General features: G+C 34.3%; 1 protein-coding gene across 2 annotated transcripts in view; it reads right to left on the reverse strand.

Moving 5' to 3' along the window:
• The window catches only part of LOC118198414 (uncharacterized), a 163,494-nt gene that overhangs the window by 103,706 nt on the left and 45,786 nt on the right, over nucleotides 1–14,002 (reverse strand). The window contains exon 1 of one of the 2 annotated variants that reach the window (XM_085819171.1): nucleotides 12,168–12,280. The exons of the other annotated variant lie outside the window; for it this stretch is intronic. The gene's annotated coding sequence lies outside the window, so the exon portion shown is untranslated. Of the gene's footprint in view, nucleotides 1–12,167; nucleotides 12,281–14,002 lie in introns of those variants that run through there. 2 annotated transcript variants of the gene reach the window in all.

The following is a 14,002-nucleotide window of genomic DNA, read 5'->3' on the forward strand; positions in this document are numbered from 1 at the left end:
TTTTCATGTAAAAATAAAATTGAATTCGAAAAAATTGTTTTACTGTTTTTTTTTGTTTTTTTTTTTTTTTTTTTCTCAAAAACGGTACCTAGTTTTCGAATACGCCTCGTATATGCAATGGAAACAAAATAAGAACGAAAGGTAAGAAATATAAGATAAAACATAATGTATAACTGACTTTTAAGACACGCATAAAGTTGCGGTATTAGAGTAACTTAATTAAAATTTGCTAATTTATGTTAGTTGAAAGTATTTAATAAAATGATCTTCCCTCACCCAAAATCGATTTAGCAGTTATAAAAATGTGTGACCAAAAAATAAAAAAAGCGAAAATATAAAAACATGCGAATAAGAAGTAAAATAACGAAGAAATGGAAAATTTTTAATATAAAAAATTCGCATTTAAAAATTTATATTTTAACTGGCATTTAAAATTCAAAGATTTACGTTAAAAAATAATTCCATTAGAAATTCTATCGTATGAAATACCATGTGTTAAAATTTCTAATGGAAAGATAGTAAAAATTTCATGCCTCCCAAAATCCACCAAACTTGTTATTTAAACGTTGCATGCAAATATGATTGGAATTCAAACTCGATGGTGATTGGATAAGGTAATTGGACAGAGGATCTTTCAGTTTTCTCTTTTTTGTAATAATCCTGAATATCATATGATAAATTAAAACTTTAAAAATTAAACAGAAATTTTCTGTGTATAAAAACACTTTCAACAAAACTAAACCTTCGTTACAAACTCGCACCTGCAAAAATTCTCCAATAGAAAAAAAAAAAAAAAAAAAAAAAAATGATGCTTATATAGTTAGGGGGAAATATCACTTACATATCTATTTAAATGCAAACACCGAAATGCATAAGAAAGCAAAATTCCATATAAATCATTAAAAGATAAAAAAGAAAAACAGAAATCTAATTCGAACTATGCATTTCAAATTCTAACATATTTGGTGAATACAGTCAACAAAACTGATGGCATAGCTGTGTAGAAGAAGTAATTCTCAGTTACCTGCATTTAGTCAGCCTATACCGCAATACAAGAATGGAGGAGAAGGCACCACCAAGGCATGCGATTGCAAGATTTCTAAAATATGCGCTTTGGAAATCCCCTTAGCGTCAACAAGCCGCCAGACAATACCAACGGCTCCAGTCTGGCGACAGAATTCTGCATCCAGGCCTGGAAGGTGCCATTAGACCACATTTCCAACTCTCTGCAAGCCTTTACACAATTCTAACTGCATTCCGTTTGAAACCATAAATACTTAAGCATAGCAAAAAAGCCAAACCCATACAAATAAATAACTAACTATAAATCAGATAAAAAATTCACAAAGATCCTAAAAAATTGCAAGAAACGCGACAAGTAAATGAATAAAAATATATGCACGACAATATAAAATAATCCATCAAACTCATAACCACCCCCCCCACACACCATATCCAAGTGCAAAAATAATAATAATAAAAAAAAAAGATCCAGTATTTACTCAAATTATAACACTATTTCACATATTCTGGATTTTTTCTATCTGCGGCTTTCCATGTAAATGACAAAAATATTATATCTCTGATAATTCCGAGGATGATAATTAGGAAAATTGCTTATAGAAAAACCATTAAATTCGGTTCATAAAAATTTTTTTACGTGCTCCTCCCTTAGGCACTACACAGGTTCATAATAATACAGCAATTTTACTTTCAGTTATTCTGATTACAGAAGGAGAAATAATAATACAAAATTTCTCCTCTGAGATAGATGAATTTGCACTCAAAAAACTATTAAAAAAAACTGTGTTTTTATAAAATTTTCTCTTTATATTTTATGGTATACTCTTGTCTACACAGTTGAAATTAATAATATTTTAGATAGCGCAGTAAGGTAGACGTCATTATTTATTCAGAAATTTTTTAAAATATTTCTATGCGACAATATAGCACCAAAAATGCGTAATATGTCTTTAACGAAAAAGGGCGTTTTTTTATTAATGCCGATAAATATATAAAAAATTAAAACCTCTAGCTAAGCTTTTATATGTCTCCATTATTTCCTACAAATTCTTAATGGATTGGATTGGATTATTCAGTTATGGCAAAGCACACGAGGGCTATCTGCCTAAAGGGAGGGATGCCTTCGTGGAGGACTTTCTAAGGGAAACCGGCTCGTATACGAGTTACACATGGGGAAAACCACGAAAGCGCCCATGCAGCCAGCCCGTTCGGGGGATTCGAACCTCGGACCGAACTACCAGTGTTCAGCGTCTTTACCTCTCAGCCGCTGGTGGGCTACAAATTCTTAATGAAATTAATTAAACTGATATTTTAAATTTTTGATGATAACTTTTTCAAATATGTAAGCTTTCATCTATCTTAGCATTTCCCATAAATTGCGAATTAATAAAATCGAGACTTTTCTCGATGAAAATAGATTTTACTCCTGAAAAAGGGAGATTCAAGTCATTCCATAAAACGTTCTGAGTATTTTTCTTATTTATATTAACACCAAAAATTGATTGAGTTTTTCTTTTTAATTAGCATTTAATTAATTTAATTAAAAGTTTAAATTAATTCATAATGCTTACATAATTTTTCAAAAACTATCTTAGATAAATTGCATAAAAACTTTACTTTATTCATGCATATCAAGATTGTAACCTTCAAAACTGCTGCTTTCGCTATCAATGTAGTTTCCCCAATGTAATTTCTGTACTTGGAAGCAGTACAGCAAATGATATAACCTTTAAATGCTTAGTTATTTTAATTCTGTTGGTTTTCATGCTTTAAAAATGTTCTCCTGGCATCTCTACTTTGATTTTGGAAACAGAAGAAAATTCATAGCTAGCCAACGCAGAAGAATGAGGAAAGTGGTCGAATAAAGAAATTTAGTTACGGTTTAGGAAATGACGAACTAATGCTATGTGCGATGATACATTGTCATGACGCAAAGTCCATGCAGCGAATTCTGTGGATATTTTAGAAAACAATGACCATAATTTCAATTTTAAATCTGCGTTACTATTCTGCTTTCATCTGCCTTTCTTCTTTTTCATCTTGTCTCTGCAACGTCAGTGTTATACCATATCAGTGACACCTGTAATCACCCGACTCAAAGCATAGTTTGACCAGTCAGTAACATTTCCATTTCGTTTTTGCTCAGCAGTCAAACATTTTTAGATTGATTTTTTCATCAGCTTTCCCTTTCCCAATTTTTAGATTAAAATCATACAAATATTCTTCTCCCTCCCCAAAATTTTATTCATTTTAACGGTTAAGCACGATGAACACAGAACAGATCGAAACAATCTCTCTCTAAACAAGCACAGCTGAAAGCCATCCAGCTCTTGCATTGTCACTCATGTCTTCTCACCTTTCTTGAAAATGACCCACTTGATTGATGCTGATAGCTCGATTGTTAGTTAATTCTTCATACCCCACCCCACCCTGAAGAAAACCTGCTTCATTATTTATGAACTTCAGTTCCATTCTTGCCAAGTTTAACGAGAGGTTTAACTTTCTGGAACACATCACTCTTCATCTCAACCATGCAGGAGGGGAAAAATTATAAAAAATTGTTATTCACATTTTGCTCATTTCACTAAAACAAAACTTGTATCTAAAGCAAAAAATATAACGATTTTAAGTTCCTTGTTTTAGCGTCGCATTTGTGTTGCCAGGTGGCTAGACAAAACATCACTCCGCAGACTTTACAGAGAATCTGTACATAAATAATTTATTATACGTTAAGATCAGTACTTCTTTTACTGATAAAAGGTAGAAAAATGGAAATTGACTTATGCAGTTAGAATAATAGAATATCTACTCTCTATATTTCATGTGAATTATACAAAATAATGTCACGATGTTAGTCACGTTAGCTATGAAAAGATAAATGCGGATAACTTTCAAACTGAAGCATTGGAGATTTACGATAATTTCACATGAAAATAACTCTTTCATGGAAATTGGTAGATAATTTAAAATAGAGGCTGGAAATATTAAAGAGAAATCCATTAAAAATATGTAAGTAATTTTATCTAATTTTTTGCTTTCGTTTTAAAACTGAGCATTTTCTTTAATGATAGGGAGTTCGATTAGCATGTAATTAAAAAAAAAAAAAAAGTTTCACTGTCTGAGCATTTAAGGGCAAAATAAAATCATACATTTTTTGCTAAATATATTTTCATCAATATGAACGAAGTATTAAACGTTACACACATGTCTTTTGTTTATAATTTAACTTGAACTTCCCCTTAAAAATAAACGATTAAGAAAAAGTTAAGGACAAAATGATAAAAAAGTGTTTGAAATTTAGTAATATTTCAGATTATTAATATTTAAAGATTATAATACTTTAAGATTTGTAATATTTTTTATTAATGGCATTGGTGAAGGAAAGAATGGCACAAAACAAAAACAACTACTTTTTATCAATACCAAAACTATTTTTTGGTAAAAGAATAGCACGTTTGAGAAAGCTTTAGAAATTTACCAATCAATAAATAGATGTTACAGTCAAAATGATTATATATTTACTATACAGAAATATCCCTCAAATTAAGGTGAGTGGCATTTTCACGTGTAGAGAAAACTGCGCATGAATTTAGAAAAATACGGGAAACTATTTATTTCCAGCTACCGAACACAAGGTTATAACCAACAAATTGAGAAAAGAAATTAAAGATATGCTGGCAAGCCGTTTCAAGAACATTTCATATAAGAACTAGGAGTAGATCAAAACTGATTAAAAGTATTTAAAGATTGTAGAGACATTAGGTATTTTCGAAGAAGCAGGCAAGATGAAAAATGGCCAATCGCCTTTTCCGGGAATCGAATCACGGACCTCTGGAATACCGGCCTAGCATGCAGAACCACTACACCACGAAGGCACGCTAGGAAGGCGGGAAAAATACCTTATATACTCCCCCTTTTAAAGGGCGACTAGGGTTTTTAGGGGACCCAATCTCCAAATCCTGGTTGAGGAGAACCATCATCCAACACCCTTTTAGTTCGGGCGTCACTGTAGAGACATTAGGTATTTTGGAAGAAGCAGGCAAGATGAAAAATGAGCAATCGCCTTTGCCGGGAATCGGACCACGGACATCTGGAATACCGGCCCAGTGTGCAAGAACACTACACCACGCAGGCACGCTAGGAAGGCGGAATGCCGTAGCTAGCTCATTACCAAATAATTAGGAGTTCCTATGGTAGATTTTTCAATTCCTCGTTCATAATATGGTTTAGATCTTTGTGAGGTGCCTTTTATTTGACTAACCCAGTCATTTTATGTTTTGGATCTGTACTGTAACTTTCTATTTTCCGGCCAGTATGCAAATTTAGCTTGCGTGTATTTAAAGTGAGGATTTGAGATTGTAAGCCAGAGGGTGTTGTGCCTCTGGTGACGTTACTAGGTGGCTGTTTTAGATAAGAATTCTTGTCTTCGACCTTGCATTATAATTTCCGATAGTATAAATCCACGCCGGAGAAGTTCTCTGTTGATAATCTCTACTGACAAACCACACTAAAAAAGGCTTTTGAAAAACGCCTTTTGAATGCATCGCCTTTGACATTCTGGCACCTCTGCGACGATCTGCTGATGGACACAAATAAATCTTCCCTGTCACTGATTACTTTAGAACGTGGTTTGAAGCTCATCTTATCTCTGATCAAGAGGCTGTCGTTGTAGCAGAGGTAATGATATGGTACTGAGTTTGCAGGTTTGGAGTGCCTTTTTAGTTACGTTCCAATAAAGGAAAGAATTTTGTCTCTGCTATAATTAAGAAACTCTATAAACCATTCGGCATAAACAAAATCCAAACGACACCTTTGCATCCACAGTCAGACGGCATGGTAGAGAGGTTTAATCGAATTATCCATAATAAATTCCCGCTGATGGTTTTCAGAAACCTAAGGAGCTGGATCCGGAAATTACCTCTGTTCTTGCTGATCATTCGCAGTGCTGTCCACGAGACTACCGGCTATTACCCATCCCAGATACTCTTCGGTCGTGACCTTCGTCTGCCTTCTGATCTGTTGTTTAGTCGTCCTCCAGATGCGCCTTCATTGCCTGAGCAATACATTCAGGATCTCCAGACATTGTTTGAAGTTATGTAAAATTTTGCACGAGAGCGACTCAACTTGACGATGGAGAAGATGAAGACCCGATACGGGACGAGAGCTACAGCACGTCGATTCAGCGAAGGCCACAAGGTGTAATTACGGAGTTCGGTTCGACGGAAATAATTTTCTCCGAAACTACCATCTCCCTGTGATGGTCTTGATATACAGTCCAAAACAAGTTGAACGACTTCGTGGTTCGGATTCGAAAGTCGTTAAATAATTCAATTTTAAAAATTCAATTTAAAATCTAACTTTCAACTCTACACTAGCTGCTTAATAACCAGAATACACACATTTAATCACATACGCAGATTACGTTGCGTTCCTGGCTAGTGATCGCACCAGGAAAGATCTAGAAGAACGAGATACGAAGAGCTGTAACCATTTCACAGCTCTGTGCAATAGTTTAAAATTACAGATCTCAATTGATAAAATGACAGACTTATCGTCCCACGTCCAGGCACCAACCCTAGTCGCAAATCCTGCATCAAGCTGGCAAGGAGACACATCAAAGTGGTTCAAGAACTTAGGTACCTGGGGCTTATTTGGGACAAGGGTTTTACCTGGCTGCCGCATCTACGGGCATTGCGCTCCAAAACTCACGCCATTGCTCGTAAAGCTCCCCAATTCCAGAGTGTGAAATGGGGACAAAACCCGCACATCAACAAGATCCTCTATTATACAGTTACTGATTCGGATCAGTGCTGCTGCGGCGATCTGGGCACAGCAGAACACTACGTTCATGAATGTCCTCTCACGGAGAGAATGCACATTCCGTTCCCGCAGACGAATAGGGAGGCATTCAACAGATTTATGGTCAAGCAGCGACACCAGACCAGCAAAATTACTCATATAATTGATAAGCTAATGGACATGGGTCCAGACTTATGCCATGTGTAAATATAACTGGTCAGTATGTCAGCAAATTTCAATGTAAATCAGTATTATTCAAGCATAAGTAATTTAGGTATGTCTGCGATGTGTGTATATAGTGTGGGCAAGCGTGTCCTAATGTATGTTATTATTATTATTATTATTATTATTATTATTATTATTATTATTATTATTATCTTTATTGTGCTAGGTGTATACACTAGCTCTGTCTTATTATTCCAAAGCAAATTAAGGTAATGTCATGTAGGTATTTAGAAAGTATATGTATGTAACAGTGCTGGATTGCATGTCAGCAAATATGTATTAACAAAAGCATGTAAATAACTACTAATGTATATCTGCCCTTGTTTAGCCATGTATAATGCTATTCTTGAAGATTCAAAATCACTGGACCCGGGCACTTTGGACGGGTGTCTACCCGGTGGCATTTGGTTCGCGGAACTGCCAACCGGATGGTCCAGGCGTTGGGTTTGGGCGCTTTGTGCAAGCCTCCCATGTGGCATCTCTGGCTTTACTCAGTATAAGGGCGGACGTGGCCCTATATGCTAATTAACTTAATAGTAAAGGAGTGGTGGCCACGTCCTCCGTCACTATCACTATCGCTATTATACAGTTACTGAACAATGATCCTATATCAGCCACCGTATGGTCTTCTTCAATGCGAAGAAACAGAAGCATCTCCTCATGATTGAATGCGCCTTTGCATTAAATTTCTACAGGAGTATCGTACTACAATCACCAGTGACGCAGTCGAATTCGCAGGTTCACTCCCATTGCACCTAAGGGCGGAAGAGGAAGACACTACCACTCGTATCCTTCAAGTAAGGAACGATTCAACCCTTCACAAGACTCCACTTCATACCGCGCGATGCGCAGTTATTCTATACTGACGGCTCAAAGACCAAGGAAGGAGATGTCTGTGCCTGTCTCCAAGATAAAGAACAGCAAATTGCAAATATCTGGAAAGGGCACTTGCAACAATTCAACATCCTCTTCCAGGCGGATTGAATTGTAGTATTACTGCTTAGTATTGGCCATCTTAAAGGCCATTGAGCAAATTACAAATGAAAATAATCCATATGCAATTATCTATTCTGCAGCAAATCATCTTTTCATTGACTGACAGCAATCATCATCTCTCGTCCATTCCAAATCTTCACCACTCGTCTTTTCTAATAACAGTCATTCAAGAACAAGTATACAATAACAGACAAACCAGCATCCAATTTGTATGGATTAAAGCACATGATGGAGTCGAAGGCAGTGAATTGGCAAACAATATAGACAGAGGCGGCGTATAATATTGACGCATGGCAGTGCCACATTTCAGAACCCTCGTCTCACTTTAAAACGTATTATTTATTGTGAAGCTTTAATCCTTTGGCAGCAAGAATGGAATAACTGCGTCACGCAACATCGCACCATCTCCTTCATTCCAAACGTCTCCACTGATCGCCACATTTCCATCCCTCAGCTCACGCATTTTATCTCTTGCCATGGCTCTTTGCCGATTTATTTCAAAAGGCATGGTATCACCAACACTGATTTCTGTATATGCAGGTAAGAAGGCAGCCCTGAAAATTACATCTACAGTTATCCTTTTACCATCTCTCTACATCTACGACCACCTCCAAGCAACCGAAACACTACGGCAGCATATAAAAGTATACTGGTTACGAATCAGGCAGCAATCACCAAAACTTTCAAGATCCTGGATTTAGTATCAGCCATAGTACAGGATATTTGTCAAGCACCCTCAGCAAGATATTTCTCTGTGAAAAATCTGCCTGTCTCATCTAGTACCATCTCATCTGTGTGAAATATGCATATGTGACAGCATAAACACAGCTAATAAACACTTTAATTCAGATTCAATTAACACTTTAATGCAGTTTAATTTAGAAAGTGTATTGAACTATGAATAAGCTTTTGTCTTCCGTATACTGTTGGTTAGTATTGTTTATGTATCTCATGAAGAGTGCTTTATATTTGTTTATAACTTATGTTTCATGTTATATGCTTCATATGTATTTTACTTATATTTATATTTATATTTTATATTTTATATTCTCAGTTTTACATTCTGGCATTGCACTATATTTTTTGCATTCTTTGCCTCCAATAAAATAACCACTGCATCGCGATCTAGCCCTTGCATGACTGTGTAGCTTACCTAAATTCTTAAATTCTTCAATAAATGCTGGATAGCGGAGGACGAAGGGCATACACCTACTCGCCTCTAAGCAGACGCTAGGTGCCCCCGTCCTCCGTCACCTATACACTGTTCCACTTTTTCGCAGGTAATCTAGTTCTTTTTTATCCGCCGCTGTGTTAACTCGAAAGCTGGGAGTCATCCTGGATAGTTTCAACGGTAGAAAGTCCTTAGTTGTAAATACTGGTCAGATGAAGACGGAGCAACATCTGAAAGTTAGAATGTGTGTAATCAACACCCGTTTTTTGGAAATGCAATTATCTTAGAATCTTTGCAAATATCAGGCTTACTTTACGTTTGCCATTGAACGAGCATTTCCCGAAGTTTCGAGGCATTAATGCAAAGTGCTTCCCTCTAATTACTAGAAATGCTATTTTTACTCGTTTACAATGAAAAAGAGGAAATAAAAAGAGGTTGCTATAAATTAAGAAGTTCGCCAAGTAAATTATTCTTAGCGCAAACTGAAAAAAATGCGCCAAGATAAAGTTTTAAATTTCTCCTTAAATTTCGCACCAAATTTTACAGAATTTAATATTTAGTCATAATTTGAGTCGTAGAAACAAAATATGGAAAAAAATTGACATTTTGTGTCAAAATGCCTATATTAGAATAACGCTAGAAATAAATCTAATATATATCCTAAGTCGCGCTTTCGAGACGTGAGAAACGCAATTTGAATTTCGTCAATGGGCCCGGTAGAATGGGAGATACAGAACTGTCCCCCCTTTTTTCGGGGGCGCAGTGTACTTCTGCATAAATTAATTTTTTCCCAAGTATTCATTCGAAAATTTATTCCTAACTTTAAATTTCCTGTTTAGAGAAATCATAAAAGTCAGAGGCAATAAAGTAAAGTTTTTTTTTTTTTTTTCTAATTCTTTTCTAATTTAATCTAATATTTGTACTAATCTAATCCAATAGCTGTTCTTTTGTTGTTACTCAAAGAATTAAGTTCTTAATATGTGTCTTCTTTGTTAACCTCTTTGAAATATGATTTATAAAATTCGATTTTTTTTTCAAAGTTTCCATTTGTTGCTAGAGTACATTCTTAATTATTTTCTTTAAATTATAGCTCCTGCTTTTTAAGTCACTAAGTTTTTTTCATTGTTACTTACACTAGAACAACCTAAATAAAAATTCACTAAAGGTAAATTCGACATAATATCTTCACCTCTGATGATAATAGAGCAGTTTCTTAAAAATGTTTTGATACAGAAGCTGTTTTAGAAATATTCTGATAAAAAGTAAAACAAAATAAAAAATACATATATATAAAAAATCTGAAAGATTTTAGATTTTAAATTACGTCCAAAGGGCATTTTTTTAACATTCTGTGTGTTACCTTTATTTATTAAATATCATGTTCTTCACAATTAAACCATAAAATTCAGTTCAAAAGCAATATCGCAAAATAATTTTAAAGTGATCATATCTTTAGGATTTCCGATACACAGTCTCGCGCGCTGGAGATGAAAATGTTTTTTCTGTACAACGTTGCCATTGCTCGCTTTGAAAACCTTGAGTTTGTTAATCAAAAATTCGTTAAAATGTTACATTCCAAATTCCAAATTTGAGCTTCCAGATGCCCATATTCGCAGGAGAATTACGTTATTCAAAATTTGATGGCTCTAGGTACCGTTGTTTTATCACAATGCGAGAAACGTACGTACATTTATGCAGATTCTTTATTATTTAATTTCTTTAAATATAATACAGGGCGATAATATTTGGTGTCAACAATTTGAAAAGTGAAACAACGCTTGTAGTGAATCAACGCAAAATGACAAAACGAAATTAATAGTACTTCTGAGCAAATTGCCCCTTTGACCTAATAATATTTAAAAACATCGAAAACGTTATTTGGAAGCAATTCATTGTTGAATTCCATTGTTAATTGCTGTCAGTTTTAGTCATAAATTTTTTTGATTAACATTTTGGATCAAACATTGTGCTTAAGCTTTTTTCAAAGTATTTTATCCTTGAGTTTAAAAAATAATTCTTGAAAATCGTAGAAATTCTAAATACAAGATAAGCACTACTGATAAAAGTTAAATAAAAAGTACTTATTTTGGATTAAAAAAATAAACTCACCAAACTAATATCCGAAGAAACAAGTATTTTTAAAGCTATTTTTCAAAAAGAAAAATTTCTAATCATAAAAGAAATTCCGTTTACTCAAAGAACACTCTCAGTATCTTTAAATACTCTGCTTTAGAAGTAAAAAAGTAATAAACAAAGATTTAAAGAAAATTAGGAAAAAGAAATTGTTAATATTTAAGACCATAATATATTTTTCTACGATTGTTCTGAAAGCAAAAGACTTTATGCAATTCTTTACCAAAATCATTTTAATTGAAGAAACATCAAAAACTTATTGTCTATTGACGAAGCATGGGTTTATTTGAATGATCCGAATAAAAATTGTCAGTTTAATATCGAAAGGTCTGTGATTTAGTTTGCAGAATCCAAAGAAAATTTTAGCAAAAGATTAATTTATATTGTTAGAGATTCCAAACAAATGGGGGGGGGGGCAAAGAATGTGACAAACTTTGTGCAGTATCAAAATATCGCTTGTATTGAAATATATATAGAAGAAATTCTTCTTATTTATCTATAGAGTCATAAAAAGCAAAATTTCAACACAATAAAAACATCGCTTACACCTTTCAAATTTACCAAATGGAAATATGGACAGATTATAAAAAGGCCGTTCAAAAGAAATAAAACAATTGCCACTGCAAATTTAAGGTAAACAGTATAAATGGGCATTACGGGCATTAAAAAGAACGTTTATTTTTATTTGAATTCTTAATTTCTATATAGAAAAATGCAAATATTTTAGTCATTCTAAAATATTAAATAAATGTCCGCAGATACTTTTGGTATATTCCTATATTATAAAGCACAAGGAATCTAACGAGCATCTAAGACTTACTCATATTTCACGCCGAGAATTCTACGAGCTTAGGATATATTCTGCAATCCTTGTTATGGACGGTGAAGAAGTAATCGTTTTAACTCTCACTTCTGGTATCTGCTCTGACTTTTATTTCTCTTTGTTTCGTATTTTATCTTGATTTTATACATGCATTAGCATGGTTTCACTTCTCATTCGCTAAAAGCACGCAATTTTACTTGTCTCAGACACGCCATCAAGCAGCGCCTTTTGATATGCTTTATATGCATTTACATTCATATTAGAAAATGAATACACATGAGAGTTTACCATTCTTTCAGAAGAAATGCACCTGTCAGTTCGACTTTGCGATTAAATTAAGCAAGCATCATATATAAATATAATTCGTCTTTTTTTAATTTATAGTTTTAATGCACACAAATTTGAAAAAATGTACTATGTTCTTAAATTATTAGCTTTGTTGGAGTGGGTGTAATATGGAAACTGTACTTGAAGGCGTGCTGCTTGGGAATTGTATCTTTATTTCTCTCTGTAATACATTCTAAGTTGCAAGACCAAACTGCTACTGGTGTCCTGTCTACTAGCTGCAAATATGTTATAATGTTGATAGCGTAGATGCTGATCCATAATAAACAGCAACTTGACAGTCGAGGCAGATTAAATATTCATTTTTATTTCAATTTACTTCGTGGCCAAACTGCAATTTGCAATCTAATCGCACCTCACTCAAAATGTTTTACATTTTTGATAGCTTTGTGATAAGAACAGAAGCAATAAGCAGCAGTCTACCTTCATTAAGGAGCAGAAGGCAAAGTGTATAGATTCCCAGTATGGAAGTTTATTAAAAGAAAGGTTTCAGTTTTCGAAATTTTGAGTTCCGGACTAGCTACATCATCATTGTTATGTGACGTAGCTAGTTCGGAACGTCACATAACAATGATGACGTAGCTAGTTCGGATATTATACGCATTAATCAAAAAATAAGGCAGTCCAGAAAGAGTTGTTAATATTTTTAGAATATAGAGGGGAACTACCCAAATTAAAATGAGGAATTAAAGGGACTATTGCCAATTTAGGATATAATTTTTATCTTACATAGTGTTACGAATCTTGTACGCATGTAAATAATGTTTTAGAGACATTAGGTATTTTTTGGAAGCAGGAAAGATGAAAAATGAGCAACGCTTTCCCCGGGAATCGATCCACGGACCTCTGGAATAGCTCCCAGCGTGCAGACCACTAAACTAGGAAGGCGGAAGAAATACCTTATAATGTTAGTGAAATTATATTTCAAATTTAGTACTTTTTGGCATAATGTAACATTAAATGGTTGAAAGAGACGAAGCTCTGCCGAAAGTATAAGATTACAGGGGCAAAATTATTCAATATTGAGGTAAATTGTTATCTCGCTAAACTGGCGAGACATCACCAAGCTGACAATGTTTTTGGTGACTAATTTTTGTTCCAAACTTGGCAAGAAATCGCCAAAAGTTTTCAAATTTGGTGACATTTTGTTCCGGTTCTTGTATAACTGTAATTGCTATTGTAACTGAATAAATGTAATTGACCCCTATATATAACTATAACCAAATCCGGCCCTCATATGCCTTCCAGTAATTTTAAGAAATGGAAGGTACTAAAGATTTCTCAGCTATCAGGAGAAAACTATATAACAGTCGGGGGAGCATCAGTTTCTCAGTTATTTAGTTTAGCGTAAGTTCGGAGTCATGAAAACTTCGCCTTTTCAGATAAGCTTTGCATTGTGCTATGTAACGTTCTTATTAGTTTGAAGAGTAACGACTGATTGCGCTCTATGATACTGAGAAGAGCTGTACAAGTATTTTTGTGGAAAG

The sequence above is a fragment of the Stegodyphus dumicola genome, chromosome 6 (genome assembly GCF_044657685.1).
Source record: "Stegodyphus dumicola isolate Sdum_Otavi_A_Nest chromosome 6, ASM4465768v1".
Taxonomy (NCBI): Eukaryota; Metazoa; Arthropoda; class Arachnida; order Araneae; family Eresidae; genus Stegodyphus; species Stegodyphus dumicola.